Below are 18,837 nucleotides of genomic sequence, written 5' to 3'. Positions count from 1 at the left end.
TGCTGTTGTACATAAAGCTAAGAAAATCTACAACTTCTAATATATTTTTATTAATCGTTACAAAGGTTGTTGTTGAATTTGTCAGCCTTTATAAGCACATGGATATTTATCAAATCTCCAAATTAACTTCCATATACATAGTAATTTATTTTAAGTATAGATTAAATATATACTCAAAGTACAGGTTTTGTTAAAATCCCCAAAGAATGAAGCTGATAAAATGATCAGGAACTTCACACCAACTTTCCTTTCTCTTAGACATACAGACAAGACAATTTAATGGCTGGTCAAACCCTTTAGGAAATTGTGTGCTCAGTAATAAGAGGGAATTTAAGCACGTGTCATTGAGGCTCCAGGGTAAAGAAGAACATGGGAAGTGGGGAGACAGTCTTCTGATAAATTACTGATGGCTGGCAAGCAGCCACACTTAGGTTGGTTCAGTACCTATGGGAAAAGAAGCAAGCACAGCAGTAGAATTTTCATGACTACAAGCTCCCTGACTTCTTTTTTTTTTTAATATAAATTTATTTATTTTAACTGGAGGCTAATTACTCTACAATATTTTATTGGTTTTGCCATATATCAACATGAATCCACCACGGGTGTGCACATGTTCCCCATCCTGAACCCCCCTCCCACCTCCCTCCCCATACCATCCCTCTGGGTCATCCCAGTGCACCAGCCCTGAGCATCCTGTATCATGCATTGAACCTGGACTGTGTGAAATGAATCACCAGGCTCCGTGACTTCTAGCTCCCTGCTTGACTATTTATTTTCACTTTAGCACTGTTAGTGCTAAAAAAAAAAAAAAAAAAAATAGTACTCCATCCAAAGCCAGGGTGCTTCCCAAATGTGTAGGCAGTACAGGAGCACAGCCATCTGTTCCACCTCTCATCCAACAGGAACTGAGTTGCAGCTGTGTTTTCCATACAAGGCAGGAGCTATGGAGTCAGAATATGAAGCACAAAACGATCTGGAAGAAATCTATCATTCTCTGATTATGCATATCAAATCAAGAAGAAAAACCCCTTATCTTCGTTCTATGTATTTTCCCTATGGTATATTCCATATAGTAAATGGAAATAAGTATACTAAAAGTAAAAACATAATATACTGAATTACTGTAAAGTTATTTTTGTTATGAACTTCAAAATCTTTTTTCTATAACCCTTTCACTCCTTGAAAAGGAGGGGGTGAGGGAAGGAACAGAAAAATATTTCTTTTTTGGAGTATTCCAAAAGGAAAAAAAATATATATGTTAAAATATTTTGTTGTTTACTTTTTGCCATTTTAGTTTAATTAGAAATCAAAATAAAATTTGCTAGAAAGAAGAAGGGAAAGATCAGATAGCTTCTCAGTTTTTGATGGTTTTAGTAAAAGATGAAATCTCAATCAGTAGTTTAGTTACAAATAATCTTTCTGGGCTTGGGCACCAGAGAACATATGGTTGAGAGCTTGTGAGCCACCAGGAGGTGGTGAGGGCTGGGAAACTGTTCCTTTGTGAAGGTTCTGCAGAAACCGGTGTCCATTCTAGTTGTAGTATTAACAGACAAATTAAAGGGTCACACCCTTAAGGTATGGTCCTCTTATTCTGTATCTGACTTGTATCCCTTTACTCATAATCTTCTTTCTCAATATTCATCTGCCTTTGTGAGCAATCTAACTTGACTGTACAGGCTCATTCCCCTCATACATCATCCCCTACAAACATATATATATACATACATGATTGTGAAAATTAAAAAAAAAAACTTTCAGTGTCCAACATTACACACGTACTTGTGTATCCAACAATACACATGATCCTGACCCATTATTTTTATTAAAGAAAATAATTTATATTTAAATAAAGTAAATGCATTATTACATACATATGAATTCATTCATAATGAACCAGCCATATATTTTCAAAGTGTTCCTGAGTAGAAGATAAAATCATTACAGTTTCTATGAGCATGAGAAGGGAACACATCCAAAGATCTGAAAATTATCTCCTTTACCCCTCTCTGACACAGAAATGTCCACAGGATTTTTGTCAACAACAACAAAAATAATAGTCATAAAATACAGTTCTGTTATTAATATATTTTCTACATTATAAGTTTGTTTCCATCATCCTTAAGCTCTGGATTATAATTTTGTATATCTATTTCTATATTTCACATTATAAAACATCTGAAACTGCCAGAGCTCAAGCCAAACTGTTTGATACTTACCAACTTCTTTTATATTTTTTAAAATTTTATTTGAGTTTTGTTAGTCAATGATTGGATTTATTACAAGGGAACTTATTATATTGACATTGGTCAATACATATTACTTACTACTAAGAGATTTTTTTTTTAATAAGGGTAAGGAAATTTCTAATGGTAAATAGTATATATATATATATATATATATACACACACACATATATTATGTATACAGCATCTACACTTTAAATATATGCAGTTATACATATATACAGGTATGTGTAATTGACAATTCATACTTTTTTCAGAATGTAAAAGCCATGAGAGATTAAATACCAAAATTATTATGTATAGTATGTGTCTATGTATCTATGTATCTATCTATATATATATCTTGGATTTGATCTCCCTGATTTATTAAAGATCTTTTTAAATACTTGAAAGTTTAAGGTCAGGAAGCTATAATAGCACATTTGTTAGTAAGTAAGTCCTTTCTTCCCAGAAAAAAACCTATATGGTAATGTAATTATAGCCTTGCAACAAAAGTCTTCTCTCTTTTCCAAAAATTATATAATAACTACTATAGATCATTGTCTTTTATTTTTTTAAAATTGAACAGAGCTAAATGAGTCCCATTATAACTAAGAATTTAATTTTATATAAAATATCACACGCATCCTAAAATGCAGGCTGTGTATGACACCCATCATTAGGGTAGACTCATTGCTTTCATGAGATAATGAGAATTACTAAGTAAACAGCAGAGTCTGAGTTATGACTTCTTTTTTTTTATCTGTATTACAACTGGTAAGTGTCTTTGATTTCCTTACATGTAACATGAAGAAAATGACCAACATAGATAGCATATTCAAAACCAGAGACATTACTTTGCCGACTAAGGTCCATCTAGTCAAGGCCATGGTTTTTCCAGTGGTCATGTATGGATGTGAGAGTTGGACTGTGAAGAAGGCTGAGCACTGAAGAATTGATGCTTTTGAACTGGGGTGTTGGAGAAGACTCTTGAGAGTCCCTTGGACTGCAAGGAGATTATTTGGACTGCAACCAGTCCATTCTGAAGGAGATCAGCCCTGGGATTTCTTTGGAAGGAATGATGCTAAAGCTGAAACTCCAGTACTTTGGCCACCTCATGCAAAGAGTTGACTCATTGGAAAAGACTCTGATGCTGGGAGAGATTGGGGGCAGGAGGAGAAGGGGACAACAGAGGATGAGATGGCTGGGTGGCATCATGGATTCGATGGACGTGAGTCTGAGTGGACTCCGGGAGTTGGTGATGGACAGGGAGGCCTGGCATGCTGCGATTCATGGGGTCGCAAAGAGTCGGACACTACTGAGCAACTGAACTGAACTGAACACTGAGAAATACTGTTTCATATTTCTAATTCAAGTGTGTTTTAAAGTTTGGTTTATAGTTTAGATTGTCAATTAAACCACTGTCTGTGGTTGTGCTGGTGTTGCTTGCATAATAGATAATAATAACTATTGAAAAATTTTAAGTATTATTGGTGATACATGGAAATAGCACAAAACCAAATTCAGTTTCTAAACATGATGTCTTTTTGTAATGCAACTAAATTCACATTTATGTATTGAATGTAGCTGTTTTCCAGCTATGATGGTAAAACTGAGAAGCAGTGAAATAAAGTAATATACGCAAAGTCTAAAGTATTTACTAATGACCATTTACAGAAAATATTTGAAACCCTTTTTCAAGGTTCCTGCCTCACCTAGTAGACTGTGAACACTCTGGAAGCAGTTATGGGACTGTTTCATCTTCATTTACACAGAACTCTGTCTCCGTGCCTATTGTAATGCTCAACTGTGGTAATTCACTGGAAAGGGTTCTATAAATTATAGCCTTTTGTAGTCCTTTTAATGGTTGTAATAATTATTTGAAATTATTGAAACAAAAATCTCTGTCATCAAACATTTCTTTTATGGAAGTGTGAATTTGCAGAGGTCTTTAGTTCACCTCTTTCACTGGCATGCCCTCTCCCAAGGTTATTTTAATGAATGTTTATTAGCTCTTGGTATTTTCGTTGTTACTGCTATTTAGTTGCATTGCAGCAGTACTGTAACGAATGTCTTTGTACGTACATCATTTAGCAAATGTATAGATGTCCCTGAAGGAAGAGGTTTCCAGAGTTGAATTCTGACTCAAAAAATTAAAAATCTTTAATTTTGGTAGATGTTACCTATCCTCCTCCATAGGTGGTAGTGTACTTTACACCTCTGTTAGTGATATGTAAGAATATATATTTCTCTATAGCAGTGCCAACAAATAGGATTGTAAGATCTGGACTTTTGTAAATAAGTGAAAAATTGCATCTCTATGTGCTTTCAATATATGTTTGTCTTATTATGAATGAAATTAATCACATTTTTATAGTTGAGGCGATATGAATATTCCTTTTTTTTACTAACTGACTCTTTAGGCCCTTTTGTTACTCTTTTAAACTTATCAGTACTAGTCAATAATTACATAATAGATGGAATAAATCTTTGCCAGCAATATTACCAATAATTTTTTCACAGTTGCAATTTACCCTTTGACTTTGTTTATAAGTTTTGCTTTATAGAAATGTATTATTTTAATTTGATCATCTTTTGCATTCCTTTAATTGAAACAACACTTTTATTTGATTTGAATTTTTCTGAAATTTGAAATATTGGTGTTCAGAATTAGTGCCAGGATATTAAAAATGCATTATTCATGTCTTAATATCTACAGTTTATTACATATTTTAGAAAATGTTGCTTATGGAATAAAGAAACATGGTGTAAAAGTAGAATTGTTTGCTTTAGAGATCAAAAGCTATAATTTAGAATATGTATGATATCATATTTTGATCACTAGCTATTGACTGTATTGCATTTATGTCTCATATTTACCAATAGAATACATTAGGGTACAGGTTGTAGTTGAAAGTATACTGACTCTTTCTGGTATATTCTAGGAGTATTTAAATATGTGCAACTGTTAGAATTTAACTAAGAACACTTACTGGAAATAATGTTTGTTACTATACAAACACTGACAGGGAGCTTCATGTATTTCAAGTGATAATTGCTGTGATTAGCTAGGTGTCCTGCTTCATAAATACATTAATAAATATGTATTATACATGTAATATGAAAATTTTCACTTCAAAAATAGTGAAGATGACTTCTTTAACTGGCCAAAAATTCTTATATGAGAGATAAAAGATGCTATGTTTACTTCAGTATATCTTTAAGTGTATAGTATCTATATTGTATTATCTGGTAGTTAAAAATAATAGAATAAAACATAGAATAGAATAGAATAGAATCAAATTAAAGGTAAGACCAAAAACTGTTCCTCTGTATAACATGTTTTAGGCTAAGATATCTAGTCTATTAACAATATAGCATTAGGATTTGGGCCTTATTAACATTAAACATATCTTTGATAATAAAAATTAATGAGACTAGACTTTCTCAGGATGAACAAATGTATTACATTTCCCTTATTTACCTCTCTTCATTTTATAGTGTATGTTCTTATGACTGTTAGGATTTTTTTCCAGATTAAAAACTGTATCATGTAGAAACTATTGTGTACTTCTATAAAGAATTTAGTTACTAAAATTCTGCCTCTAACTCCCTTCTTTTCCCATGTCCTATGTGTGTGAGTCAGTGGTAAAGAATCCATCAGCCAATGCAGGGGACAAAAGTTTGATCCCTGGGTCAGGAAGATCTCCTGGAGAAGCAAATGGCAATCCACTCCAGCATTTTTGCCTGGGAAATCCCACGGAAAGAGGTGCCTGGTGGGCTACAGTCCATGGGGTTGCAAAAACGTCTGACACAACTTAGTGACTAAACAATGGCAATATGTGTGAGTAAAGTGTAGACTCTAGGCAATTATTCTAAATGTGCTTTATTAAAACAAAACAAAACAAAAACAACCACAGCAAGCATATAGAAAGTAAGAAAAGAATTCTGGTGGCATAAAGGAATTAAATCATCTTGTCAAATTCCTCAAATAATGGAAACCAACGATGCTTGAAACAGTTAAGTGATCTCTTCATGGGAAGGGGGATTAGTTATGGCAGTGCCAAAGAACAAATTGTAAGATATCTAATTCTTTAATGAAAATCAGTTTCTAGTATATAGTGCATGAAATTCCCCTCTCATCATCACCATTACTTCCATTATTCTCTATTTTTTCTGTCTTTAAAAAGAGAGCCTTCAAATCTCTTTTAATATGAAGTACTGTAACTTCAAATTAAATAAATGATTTTGAGGTTCAAGAGAGAATAAATCATGTAAAAGGGAATGGGAAGGTTCAGGTTTTATAGAAAAAAAAAGATAACTTTAATGTCATCATGAACTCTGAATTAAAAATTAAACAAACAGCCAGAAAAGCTTCCAATTGTCATTTTATTGTCAAGATGATGATTTTATAAAAGTTTTTTTTTTTACCATAACTTCTTTGAAATGGAAAACTTCTTGTATGAAAACATGACATTTTAATTTTGTACAAGTGACCATGTGATGAAATGATGTCATGTGAAATTAACTCATGGTGTGCAGGTGCATATGGATATAGAAATTTCTCAATAATCATCCTGGATTTTTTAACTATTTAGGTCCAGTCCTAAAAGAAATTGGGTGCACAAAAGAGAAATTTGATTTGGCATATACTTCATTTAATTTGTAGTGATATAGAACCTGATATCTCTTTTTTAAAAGACATCAGATTTCACTAAGTTTCACGTTAGTTTTAGAGAAAAGTGACAATATGTTTGAACTACCTAAAAATGTTGAAATTAATAGCATTAGCGCTCATTATATATAGTGTTTCTTAGTGCTGTATTGGAAAATTTTTAAACATCATCAGTATAAAGCGGTACTATGGGCACAACCTATGAATCTGTTCACCATGTATACTTGGTATTACTATATGAACATAACCACCTGTATGTTAATATGTGTGTATTTGTTCTTGAGTGTATCAGTGGTGCTAAACAGAAAGTGACTTTAACACTCGGGGGCATTTGGCAATGTATAGACACATTTTTTCACCTCTGCTACAACGTCTTAGTAGTTTAAGATGGCATAATCATTATGGCCACAATACTGAAAGAGTTCAGGAAAATATCTTAATGTGCTTTCAACTCAGAGTAAACTATGAAAATGAATATAATTGTCCATATTAGTCTTTATATAAATACAATTGCAAATAGAATTTATCATTTTAATTGAAAAAAGAAAAAGGCCCACAAAGGCAAAATGGCCAAGGGTCTCTGAAAGTTATAATGCTGCTGCAGCTGCTAAGTCACTTCAGTCGTGTCCGACTCTATGCAACCCTATAGACGGCAGCCCACCAGGCTCTGCCTTCCCTGGGATTCTCCAGGCAAGAACCCTGGAGGGGGTTGCCATTTCCTTCTCCAATGCGTGAAAGTGAAGTCGCTCAGTCGTTTCCGACTCTTGGCGATCCCATGGACTGCAGCCTATCAGGCTCCTCTGCCCATGGGATATTCCAGGCAAGAGTACTGGAGTGGGTTGCCATTGCCTTCTCCGGAAGTTATAATGAGGACTTGATTTTTATGATGGAAGGATCTTTACCAAGCCTTCCTTCCTCACTCGTAGATTGCTGTCTTCACATTCACATGGTGTTCTCACTATATGAGTATCTGTGTCCAGATTTCCTTTTTTCTTTAGAACATTAGTCCTCTATGAAGACTCTATCTCAAATAATGTACTGGGGTTAGAATATCAACATGTGGATTTTATTGGTTTAAAATTCAACCCATAATAGACTGAAATCAATATATTTTTGTGTAATTATTAGGATTTTTATACTTTATAGAAATACAGCATCTATTATTTCTTTGAATTTTCTTCTCCCTCATTTATTGTTTCATTCTGAAACTTCCATTTGATAGGATTTTTTTGAGATTCACTTTTAAGATTCTAATACTTTCTTCAACTTAGTTGAATCAGTTCAGTTCAGTTCATTTCAGTCGCTCAGTCGTGTCCGACTCTTTGCAACCCCATGAACTGCAGCACGCCAGGCCTCCCTGTCCACCACCAACTCCCGAATTTCACTCAGACTCACGTCCATCAAGTCAGTGATGCCATCCAGCCATCTCATCCTCGGTCGTCCCCTTCTTCTCCTGCCCCCAATCCCTCCCAGCATCAGGGTCTCTTCCAATGAGTCAACTCTTCGCATGAGATGGCCAAAGTACTGAAGTTTTAGCTTTAGCATCATTCCTTCCAATGAACACCCAGGACTGATCTCCTTTAGAATGGACTAGTTGGATCTCCTTGCAGTCCAAGGGACTCTCAAGAGTCTTCTCCAAAATCACAGTTCAAAAGCATTAATTCTTCAGCACTCAGCTTTCTTCACAGTCTAACTCTCACATCCATACATTACTACTGGAAAAACCATAGCTATGACTAGATGGTCCTTTGTTGGCAAACTAATGTCTCTGCTTTTGAATATGCTATCTAGGTTGGTCATGACTTTCCTTTCAAGGAGTAAGTGTCTTTTAATTTCATGGCTGCAATCACTATCTGCAGTGATTTTGGAGCCCCCCGAAATAAAGCCTGATACTGTTTCCAGTGTTTCCCCATCTATTTGCCATGAAGTGATGGGACCAGATGCCATGATCTTAGTTTTCTGAATGTTGAGTTTAAGCCAGCTTTTTCACTCTCCTCTTTCACTTTCATCAAGAAGCTTTTTATTTTCTCTTCGCTTTCTTCCATAAGGGTGGTGTCATCTGCATATCTGAGGTTATTGATGTTGAGTATTAATATATTTTTTAATTTAAATTGTGGCTCAGATGGTAGAGAATCTGCCTGCAATGCAGGAGATCCAGTTTCAATCTCTGGATTGGGAAGATCCCCTGGAGAAGGGAACAGAAACCCACTTTAATATTCTTTCCTGGAGAATTCCATGGACAGAGGAGCCTGGCAGGCTGCAGTCCCTGGGGTTGCAAAGAGTCGAACATGACTGAGCAACAACCACTTGACTTAAATATGAATATTAGCTTGAACATATTAAAAAATTTTTGCTTTACATTGATTCCTTTTCTCCTTTTTATATATACCTTGTCTTTTCATTTTGACCAGTTTCTTCTCTTAAATATTTAAGTATTGCAAACCAACTGTTTAAAAATCTTGATCAAATTGTGTTATCCATTTCTGCTTGGTTAATTTGCATATTTCTTTATTCTATCCACTGGCATGGAAATTTGATCCTGGTGTGCCTTTAAAATTTTTTTATTCACTTGTCTTCAATAGAATGCGATAAGTAGGAATAAGGATTTTGAAGGAATTCCTCTAAAATATCACTTGAGGGAGATCCATAGAGAGTCATTTATTTTTTTGTTTGCTGACAACCCATTGATTTCATAAATCTTAATACATTTTATTTTTGTTTTTAATTTGTTTTCTTTCTGTTAAGTAAAGTATAACTGATTTATAACATCATGTTAATTTCAGGTTTACAGAAGTAATTCAGTTAAATATATATTAAATTTTAATTTTTAACTATTGATTCATATCCATACTTTTTAATGAAAACAACAATGAAAGAACACTAGCAGCACAAAAATAAATCTTGTATGGACAGGGAGGCCTGGCGTGCTGTGCTTCATGGGGTCACAAAGAGTCAGACAAGACTGAGTGACTGAACTAAACTGAACTGATACCTTTCCTCTAGTCTGCTAGTTTGAATTTCAGTTTATCACAGGGATGGTTATTTTTCTACCAAGCGCTATTAACCAACCACAAGCTTCCTTGCTATTTTTTTTTAAGCTAGTGGGTAGATAGTCCAATTTTCATTTCATAGAGTTTGTTTTCAAGTAGTCTTGCTTTGTTCAGACATCTCCTTTCTAATTTTATACTTTGATGGGACTGAAAGTCATAGTTTCTAATCTTCAGGAGATGGAAAATTTAATCTTGGTGCTCATGGCCTGTATCCAGTTTAATTTCCCCCAAAGTCATCTGACTATCTGCCAGTTGGAAATGACTTTCCTGGTGAAAATCTCTTCCTTCCTTTCTCCAGTAAATTACCTTTCACTGAATTACCATTTAGTGAATTATAGTGAATGTTTCTATCATATTGCTCTTTACATTTACAATTGTTTATAGTAAGAGATGTCTTTATTAACTTTGTCTGACATTTTTATGAACATATCTTACTGCAGGTTTTTCTTTATACAAAACAAGCTTTGGATTAGATAATTTTGTTAATATATTTTCTATATATATAATAGTATTCTTTTACCATGATTCAATATTTTCATGCAAAGGTAGAAATGAAAATCTAAATATTCTCCAAAATATGAAAAAATAGATATATACATTCTGAAAAATCTATCACACTTCATAATTAACTATGGACTGTTTTGTTCCAGTACATATTGGCCCTAAGAAAATGAATCATTTTCAACATAGGTATTATTCAGGAAATCTGTTCCATAATTTTATTGATTTTTTTAATACAGTAAACATTTAATTGCATCAAACTTCACATAACAAAAGCATTTAGTTGGAAGTTAAGCCTAGAGGGTCTTCAAATACATCCAGTTTTTACTTTTTCTAAATTTCATAAAGAAAATACCAGGCATTTGTTACAAGAATCACAGAGTGAAATATCATAAAATTTTTTTCCTCTAAGATTGTTTCCTCTATATAGCTTATTTGTCACTATATTTATAGACATTAGAAAAGTATACAGTATGCAGTCCTATTCTACAATAAAAGATAAAATAATATAAAATATAAATCATTAAAATATACTAACATCATAGTCTTCCCTTTGGTTTTCATTTTTTATAGCCATAGCTTTATTTTAGTTTATTTTTTTTAATATTTAGTGGAGAATAGTTGATTTGCAATATTGTGTTAGTTTCAGGTATATAGCAAAATGAATCAGTTATACATATGCTTTTATAAATTATTTTCTCTTAAAGGCTATTAAAGTATGAGAGATCCCTGTGCTGTATACTAGGTCCTTATTATCTAATTTATATATTACCAACTGAGCTATGAGGGAAGCCCCAATTTATGTATATGTTAATCCCAATCTTCAAATTTATCCCCTTACTTACTACTAGTAACCATAACTTTATTTTCTACGTCTGTAACTCTGTTTTGTTAAGTTCATGGGTACCCTTTTTTCCATATAGAAGCAATATCATATGATATTTGTCAGCTGAGTTTATTTTGAGAAAGGCTGAAGACTAGGTCATATTCATTCAAAATTTATCAAATACCTCCTCAGTTCTGGTCACTGTGCTAGGCATTGTTTATATAGTGGTGAATGACACAGGTATTTTGGGAGACATTGACATTAAGGCAACATTCATACAAATAAATATTCATCTATAAAGTGTGGTGAGGATTATTAAAGAATGTTGTACTTGGGTGTAGTGTTAAACCTAGACTGGGGGTGAGGAAAGAACCCTCTAAGGAAGAACAGGCCATATCTAAAAATAAATCGGGACTAATTCCACCAAATTGACCATCACATATGCTTATATGTGACTTTGGAGCTTGGGGCAATGTCCATGGTGAAGGATTAACACATATAAAGCTCTTGAGATTTGAAGCAATCTGCATGCAATGCAACCCACTCCAGTACTCTTGCCTGGAAAATCCCATGGGTGGAGGAGCCTGGTAGGCTGCGTCCATGGGGTCGCGAAGAGTCCGACACGACTGAGCGACTTCACTTTCACTTTTCATTTTCATGCATTGGAGAAGGAAATGGCAACCCACTCCAGTGTTCTTGCCTGGAGAATCCCAGGGACAGGGGAGCCTGGTGGGCTGCCATCTATGGGGCTGCACAGAGTCGGACACGACTGAAGCGACTTAGCAGCAGCAGCAGCAGCAGCATGTTTGACTGCATTCTTCTTCCAAGAAAGAGTGGGTAACTCCAATGTAGGGAATGAGCAGGAGAGAGATGAGATTAGACACAATAAGACATAGATTTTACAGTGTTTCTGGGGTAAATAACTGTGGACTTCATGTTTAGAGAAATGTGAAGGCATTGTTGATTTTAAGAAGAAAAGGATGTGGCATCAATATATTTGACATTTATTGCTAAGCAATCACTCTTCTGGGCTTCCCTTGTGGCTCAGCTGGTAAAGAATCTGCTTGCAAGGTGGGAGACCTGGTTTGATCCCTGGGATGGGAAGATCCCTTGGAGAAGGGAAAGGCTACCCACTCCAGTATTCTGGCCTGGATAACCCCATGGACAGAGGAGCCTGGCAGGCTATAGTCCATGTGGTTGCAAAGAGTCGGACAGGACTGAACAACTAACATACTCACAATCACTCTTCTTTATGAGTAACAGAATCTCAGGGAAGAATTCGGAACAATCAAAAGTATGTTAGTTTCTGTAAAGCAGCTGCTGCTAAGTCACGTCAGTCGTGTCTGACTCTATGTGACCCCATAGATGGCAGCCCACCAGGCTCCTCCATCCATGGATTTTCCAAGCAAGAGTACTGGAGTGGGGTGCCATTGCCTTCTCCGGTAAAGCAGCTAATACATTATAAAAAAGAGGGTAATAGTTGGCTTATTTCCTGTTCCATAATGATTTAAAGGATCTTATACATATGAACCGTATAATGTGTTACTGGCTCAAGGCAACAACTGAGACATACATATATATATATATATATATATATATATATATATGTAACAGGAAACAGGGGAGGGAACATTGGATAGGTAGCCTTGATTTTCATACTATATTATCTTTTGACCTGAGTAAATCCAGACTTTCAGAACAAGGCTTTATTATGCACATCAAAGAAGTGAATGAATAAGATGATTACAAGAATCCTGTTTCACTTTGAAAGTTACTGTTTTGTTTTTTTTTTAATATTGCTCTCATTGTTGTTTTTTTTTTTTAATTTATTTTTTATTTTACTTTACAATTCTGTATTGGTTTTGCCATACATTGACATGAATCCACCACGGGTGTACATGCGTTCCCAAACATGAACCCCCCTCCCACTCCCCTCCCCACAACATCTCTCTGGGTCATCCCCGTGTACCAGCCCCAAGCATGCTGTATCCTGCATCGGACATAGACCGGCAATTCGATTCTTACATGGTATTATACATGTTTCAATGCCATTCTCCCAAATCATCTCACCCTCTCCCTCTCCCTCTGAGTCCAACATAAATTCAACTGTTAAGAGAAACTAACAGCATGTCATATACTGTGGTAGATGTGGAGATTATACTAATGAAATATACAATCTCCATAATTAATGAAGGCAAGAAGAGGAGGAGGTTTTGAGAACAAGTGGTAGCATCACAGTGCTAGTGATGCTATAGCAGTGCTAAACATAGGGGATGATGGTTCTAGGGGAGGAGAAATATACTTGACTCACATCAATTCAGAGAAGGCTCCTCAGAAAAGTGGGAGCTTGAACTAATCTGTTAGTAGCAATAGAAAATGAGACAGGTAAAATACATTGGTTAAGAGAGACCTGCTCTGGAATGGCAGGAATGCCAAATCAAAAGAATCTAAGTAATAATTAATAACATATAAGTGCAGCAGCTGGAGCACAGATCACATGCTGAAAAGTGAGACTGGGATGAAGCTAGACAGTATGATAGGCCACCTAGGACCAGTCTTTGTATGAGACTCAAAGGAGAATATAACTATATTCTCCTTTACCTCCAGGTGTTCGGGAATGAATTGAAGGATTTTCAAATGTGAAGTGACATGAGGCATAAAGAACAAGTTCAGAGGCAGAGAGGACATTGCACAAATGTGCAATGCACCATTGCACAAATCTAGACTTGAACTTGTACATTTCAAAAGAATTGAAGGGAGTAAATAGATTAAAACTTTTAAAAAATTGTATAATATAGAATTGACAAGATTTTGGGTCCATTGAGGGTGAGAAAGGGCCATTTGAAGATGCTGAGCAGGCTCCTTAAATTGTGGAGGGATTCTAGAGAGGGCCTTCCCAGGTGGTGCTAGTGGTAAAGAGCATGCTTGCCAATGCAGGAGACATTAGAGGCAGGTTTGATCCCTCAGTTGGGAAGACCCCTGGAGAAGGGCATGGAAAGCCACTCCAGTATTCTTCCCCAGAGAATCCATGGTCAGAGGAGACTGGGGGGCTATAGTCCATAGGGTTGCAAAGAGTCGGACAAGACTGTAGCGACTTTACATGCATGCTAGCGAGCAAAGGAGGAGAAACATATCTGGAAGTGAGGGTGATGGAGCTAAGTCTGGAGAGTCTATATCCTGGGAGCTTTGTGGCCATGCAGGTGGGAAATTATGGACAGATGCAGAGCTAGGGGAAGGATGTAGGCTATTGGTGATTGAAGCCATGCATAAAAATTTAGAGAAATGTACATTGACTCCTGGCTCAGAATATAAATCTGTAGTGCAAAAAAGTTAGAATGGAAAAGAGAAAATTAAGCCTGCATAAAGAGTTTGAAAATAAAATTCAACAAAGGACTTAATAGAATAGAAATGGAATCAGAGTCGATAAATAAGGAGAAAATCTCAAGGAGCAAGTGATCAACAAAATTTGAAGCGTGAGTGAGAATACAATAGCACTGTATTGTATACTTGAAAGATTGCTAAGAGGGTAGAGTTTATGTTGTGTTCTTGTCACAAATAACGACAAGAGAGGGCAGGAGAAAACTTTTAGAGGTGATGTTTATGTTTATGTTTATGACATAGATTGTGTGATGGTTGTATACTCATGGCCAAACTCATTCAGCTGTATACATGTATAAATATGTATAGTGTTCTGTGTTTAATTCTACTTCAGTAAAGTGGCTTTAAAAGAAAATGATAACAATAAAATATTTTTAAATTGGGACATATTTTCTACAGCTATTTGTTTTACCCAGGAAGCTATTTTCTCTGAAAAGTGGAAGAGAAACTGAAAGTGACTCAGTCATGTCCCACTGTTTGCAACCCCATCGACTGTAGCCTGTCAGGCTTCTCTGTCCATGGATTCTCCAGGCAAGTATACTGGAGTGGGTAGCCATTCCCTTCTCCAGGGGGTCTTCCCAACCCAGGGATAGAAACCAGGTCTGACACATTGCAGGTAGATTCTTTGCCATCTGAGCCACCATTTTCTCTGAAGAACCTTACTCTTTACAGGAGCTTGACTCATGTTCAATAGGATTGAATAGTGATAGAGGAGGCTGTAATTGAATATGAATCTGTGGAGTCTTTGGGGGGTTTCCTTGGTGACTCAGACGGTAAGTATCTGCCTGCAGTGAAGGAGACCTGGATTTGATCACTGGGTCGAAAAGATCCCCTGGACAGGAAATGGCAACCCACTCCAGTATTCTTGCCTGGAAAATCCATGGACAGAGGAGCCTGGCAGGCTCTAGTCCATTGGGGTAGCAAAGAGTCAGACATGACTGAGCAGCTCACACTTTTTAACACTATGGCATCTTCGCTTATTTGTAATGGAACTATTCATCTTCCTCAGCCCTTCTAATTGTTGCCTGCTGCTGCTGCATCTAAAAATGTAGGTGTTCCTCTATAAGCTGCTCATCCTGAACTGTTCTCATCTGCCTAGTGATTGACACAGTGTTTGTGTTGGTTAGTAATATCCTGCTGGCTAGTGAAGGAAACTATATGAAGCTAGTTTAATAATGGGAAGTGATTTACTAACTTCATACCTGAGGAGTAGCACAGACTCCAGGCAAGTAAACAATCAGTGATACAAATGGTGTGATTAGGATCCTAGCCAATTGCCTACAGCTGCAAACTCAGAAAGCATGTGAAGCCCAAGTCCCAACATTTGTAGGCAACAGTTCAATCTGTTTCTATGTCTGTTATAAAAAAAATAAAAATAAAAAAAGGGATTTCTTTGCTTGCAGCTAGATGGTTTCAAGTGCCCACAAATTTTTCAAATCCACCTTTAAGGGTCTGTCCTTTAAAAACTCCCATGTATAGATACTAGTTTCTCAAACAATGAGAGTATTCTTGTTAAAAAAAAAAAACCTCATTGGTTAACAAACAAAATATATATAAAAATATAAAATAAGATAGTAATTTTATGGTAAAGGCATACTTTCTTTGAATCTTATTGGACTGCTGTTCAAGCACATGCTGAATTAATGATAGTCTACCTGTGTTGAATAACTGAAGTCTAGATTTCTGATTTAACCATGGGGAAAATTGGATTATCATTATGTGTTTAGACCAGAGCTGTCTAGTAGAACTTTCTGTAATTATAGTCCTGTTTTATATCTGCACTGTCATTTTGGAAGCTACTGCTGCTGCTGCTGCTGCTAAGTTGCTTCAGTTATGTCCGACTGAATGTCAGCCCACCAGGCTCCCCCATCCCCAGGATTCTCCAGGCAAGAACACTGGAGTGGGTTGCCATTTCCTTTTCCAGTTCATGAAAGGAAAAGTGAAAGTGAAGTTGCTTAGTTGAGTCCAACTCTTCGCAATCCATGGACTGCAGCCTACCAAGCTCCTCCGTCCATGGGATTTTCCAGGCAAGAATACTGTGGTGGGTTGCCATTGCCTTCTCCATTGGAAGCTACTCAGTTCAATTCAGTTCAGTCACTCAGTTGTGTCCAACTCTTTGCGACCCCATGAATAGCAGCATGCCAGGCCTCCCTGTCCATCACCAACTCCCGGAGAAGTTGGAAGCTACTAGCCACCAAAAAAATGTTTATTTCAGGAAAAAAAAAAAAAGCAACCAACTAGCTTCCTTTTAATTGAAATTTGAATATTTGAGTTTTGGCTATTGCAATTAAGGTTCTGAATGTTTGTTTTATTAATTCAAATAGCTACTTGTAGTTTTTGGCTCCAATATTGGATGGACAGTTAGAATAATAGGTAGGGAATCTAGCATCATGTGCATAATATATACAAATGTATGAGTCTGTGATTTTGGAGAAGACTTTTGAGAGCTCCTTGAACTGCAAGATCACACCAGTCGATTCTAAAGGAAATCAACCCTGAATATTCATTGGAAGGACTGATGCTAAAAGTGAAGCTCCAATACTTTGGCCACCTGATGTGAAGAGCCAACTATTTGGAACAGACCCTGATGCTGGGAAAGATAGAAGACAGGAGAAGGGGACGGCAGAGGATGAGATGGTTGGATGATATCACCAACTCAATGGACATGAGTTTGAGCAAGCTCCGGGAGGCGGTGAAGGAAGGCCTGGCATTCTGCAGTCCGTGGGGTCACAAAGAGTCAGACAGGACTGAATGACTGAACAACAATGAGTCTGTGAGGTCACATAAAGTTATAGGCAGACAGAATGACGTTAAACACTGTGGATCTAAAAGTTTGACTCTAATATGTAAAGAAGGTTATGAAAACTGGGAGGATCGAGCCCGGCTCTCTTTCCCTTTGCTTAAAGCATCATAATAATTTGTTATTGTTCACATTGTTTCTATGTGTGGAAGAGTGAGGTGGGTGTTGCACTGAAAGGCATGATTTAGTAGGTCACCTTCTTGACTGCAACAGAATATGACCCACTTCAGCATAAAATTAACTTTCCAGGTGGATATTGGCTAGATGACGGAATTGGCAGAGAGGCCAGTGAGTCAGTGTTGGAATAAAGCAGGAACCAAGAGAGGTTGAGTAGCTGTAAATGAAGCCAGGTTGATACCCCAGAAATGGTTAAGTCAAAAGATTGCCAGTGACCCTTCTGCCATTCTTCTTGATAACATAGCCACAAATAGTAGCAAATCTTTCCTTTGGTCTTTGTGTCAGCTGGTCACATTTCAAAGCTCCAGACAAGAAAGCATATGTTGCTTCAGCCTAAGTCAACTGTCAGTGGTCTAACTGCCCAAGTGGGGAAGATGCAGAGTCTCGTTCCGGAAGTTTCCATAATTGAGGCTACATTATCTTCTACCAAAGTCTTATAACAGGATACCAATTCTTTCAACATAAGATGGGATTCCCTAAAAGATACACTGGCACATACCCAGCATATAGTTTAATATAATTCTTAACTGTGTGGAAAAGTTTCATATATTTGACGTTTGTTTTACTTCAGTATATTATTTTACCTAGTATGTCACCAAGCTATATCAAATATCATTCATCTTATTTTAAAATAGGGACTCAGAAAAATTGCAGACCACTCTTTCTTTTTTTGAATTTACTTCAATGTCCAACTTTGTGTATGTATGTTGTATTAATGCATATGTATGTGTGTGTGTGTATAAAGCTAAAAATAGTGGTTCATAAACTTGTTCTGGAACATCATGTATGCTCAGTAATTGCTTGTTCAGTTCATTAGCTCCTTTGCATGCATGGGTTCCTTCTATTGTTATTTCAAAATTATGAGAACTATTAAATACATCTGTAGTATTCAAGGCAATATAAACTACTTTTAATTAAAGTAAGAGGATGCTAAGCAGAGAGGAAGTGCTGTAAGAGAGACATATATATTTCACTTGAAATTACATTTCCCTCCTAAATATGACTTATGTTATGGCCTTATGCTTTCTTTCTTCTCCACGCATTGCTGCTGTTGTTCTTTGAACCCTGTTATTATTATTCCATTGAATTAAATTGACTATGAACATTTTTCAGTTTTATTACTATTTTTATAAACACTGAGATGAGGAAGGGTAAAATAATATCTAATTATACATCAATTATCAGCACCAATAACACTAAGTAAATAT

At 36.1% G+C, this 18,837-nt stretch overlaps 1 protein-coding gene across 3 annotated transcripts in view; it reads left to right on the top strand.

Annotated features, from left to right (window-relative positions):
* The window catches only part of CDH18 (cadherin 18), a 602,757-nt gene that overhangs the window by 187,882 nt on the left and 396,038 nt on the right, over nt 1-18,837 (top strand). The window lies entirely within an intron of this gene.

Source organism: Oryx dammah, unplaced genomic scaffold, assembly GCF_014754425.2.
Source record: "Oryx dammah isolate SB20612 unplaced genomic scaffold, SCBI_Odam_1.1 HiC_scaffold_20, whole genome shotgun sequence".
NCBI lineage: Eukaryota > Metazoa > Chordata > Mammalia > Artiodactyla > Bovidae > Oryx > Oryx dammah.
This window is presented reverse-complemented; position numbering and strand designations above follow the sequence as displayed.